This window comes from Merops nubicus, unplaced genomic scaffold (genome assembly GCF_000691845.1).
Source record: "Merops nubicus isolate BGI_N331 unplaced genomic scaffold, ASM69184v1 scaffold13381, whole genome shotgun sequence".
Lineage (NCBI taxonomy): Eukaryota > Metazoa > Chordata > Aves > Coraciiformes > Meropidae > Merops > Merops nubicus.
Genome location: NW_008586411.1, coordinates 14,974 through 17,645, shown reverse-complemented (window position 1 = coordinate 17,645; position 2,672 = coordinate 14,974).

The window sequence follows — 2,672 nt, the reverse complement described above, 5'->3', positions numbered from 1 at the left end:
TTTTGGTTTTGTTTTTCTTGGGGTTTGGTTTTTTTTTGGGGGGGAGGGTGGGTGATGGTGGGGAGTTGGTATGTTTCTTTGGGTGTTTTTGTTTCATTTTAAGGAATCCAGTCTCTTCCCAGGGCAAATCCATAAGAAGGCTCCCTTATCGTAGGTCAAGTGACAAAAATTCAAATTATCAAGAGATACCCTTAAATCCTAATCTAGATGTTGATAATGAATCCTCCATGGATTCTTTCATTTCTTTATGTTTTAAATGTAAATACTGACTCTGAAATTGCAAAACATGATGTATGTTGGTATGCCCCGATTTCTCCCAACCAGTACAGAAGTTTTTGGTGTTTAGTCAAAGGTTATGAAGAGTAAAAAAATGTTATATAGTTCCCTCAGGATAAAGAAAACCAGACTATTTAATCTTCTTTGGAAGCAAAAGTGATTGTACAAAACACAATAAAAATAACAGGGCATGATTGAGTTACAAAGCATTTCAACAACAAAAAGAGTGGTCGCTAAGTCAAGGGGGGTTTTGCTGATTTAATACGATCACTAAGTTAGAATGGAGCTTAACAAAAAATGATCACTGCTATCTGCTTCTCAAACCTGCTAATATTTTCCTGCTCCACAGTTCAACATTCTGCTACTGCAAGCACTAGGCCAAGCACATAGATATAACTGGTGTCACCACAGAAGGAAACTAGGCACACTTTGTCCTCGTATTTTTTTCCCCACCAAAAAAGATGACTCTGATTTATACTGGAGAGGATTCAATATAAATCTGCAAATGTAAAAAAATATATTTACATGTTATGAAACTAAGTTTTGCTGAAATGACTTTCTTTTCAAGGCCAACTAATTGTTATCTTCAAACAAAAATCCAGAGATACAATTATGACCTGCTATATTTAGCATATACATCTTTCTCTCTGTTGATCAGATTATAGCAAAGATTATACCAAAAAACTACAAAGCATTATCCATGCAGGGAAAAGAAAAACCCAACCCTGCAATCTCAAATAGCTATACTTACCTGCTGACAAACCACTGTAATCTGATTTCTGTCAAGGAGCAAAAAATCACCACAAACCACTATTACTGAAAACAGTGGTGCTTTATTGTGTTCACTAAACACAAGCGTATATACAAATTCCAAGGAGTTGTGCTCTAGATGTTCCAGTGTACTACCAAGTTTCTTCTCTTTTTCTGCCCTCTTGCCAGCTAGGGTTAAAGTGGCATTTCACAATGGTTCTTTCTTCAACTGCTAATTCAGATAGGTGTATGACTACTCTTGCCAAGTTGTCCAACACAGTAACTGCTTTCAGAGTACAGAGATGTGTCCTCTAAACTCTGTTGGTCTCTAGCTTTTATCTCAGAATATAAATATATATACACACACAAACATATATATATACTTACCTGAAATAGAAAAGTTTATCTTAGTAATGTCTTAAACACTATAAAGACTGTTATCAGGATGTTAGAAACCTACTGTGCTAAAAAGAAAAATTAAAAAATTATTTCCAAACAGGAGCTGGAAAGACTGTTGTACAGTTGGAAAGATTGTCCACAGAAGCTCACTCTGCTGTATAATCTTCAAGTCTATGAAGCCTTCTAATATCCCAGAATTGAAGAGTCAAAAAAGGCTTTAATTCAGTTTCTGGCCTTGGAAGTATACCTGAAGACTAGCATGTGTATTATTAGTACAACTTCAATCCTTTTTCCATGAACTGGCAGTTTCATCAGAAGTGCTGCCCTCCACTTAAATCAGTAGCACACAGAGTAAGAAAGAAACATGAGAATACTGGATTTAGTATTAGAAAGCTGTAGTTTCGGTACAAGACTGCTGCTAAAATGAACTACAATGTAGCAATACCTCTGTGCTATTGCTGCCTTCTGTTTTTGTTCAGCTGTTTACTGAGTGACTAAAAGGAAGGTGTGTCAAACCAGAGCCTTACACAGTTCCAAGCTACCTAGTTCATACTTTGGGAAGTAAGACCACTTAAGGGAAACGTCACTAACTCAAACAGCAGAATTAGGGTAATGCTGGAAGAGACAACGGCTGCTAGAGAAATGCAGTAACACAGATGGGACTTTTCAGGAATGTACACACTGACTGGTGCAATAATACCCTGCAACCGTCGTTAGGACTGTAATGTCTGAACAGTCTCAATACATAGCAGACAAAGAATTACAGCAGAAAGAGTAATCCATCCCGCAGAGGGAGTAATCTCTCCCGTAGCTTAACAGCAAAGAGCACAGCTAAACTACCAAGTCAAACAGGACCACTGATGTCACCTGTTTTATTACAAGCTGCTTTTAAGTTGGTAGTATTCCCCTTCTATGTTTAATGGATCAAGTAGAGACCAGCTGCTCAGCCTATGCTACAGTTCAAAGCAACTCAAGGTATTAGATTCTGCCTCAATAGGAAACAAGGGACAAAAAAAAAGCATTGGGGAACCTAGATAAACTCAAAAGTCTGATTTTATTTCCTCACAGAACTGCAAAAAGACAGAACACAGAAGGTCTGTCTCTTGGCAATTACATGGCAAGTTTTGAAGTCACTACAAAGTGCTGCAACTTGATAAGTGCTTCAGATATCAAGCACTCTTGAGGACACAGTATTGAGTTATTCTGAAGGAGAATGAAGTTTTAATTTCATGCTGCAACTAGGGAAA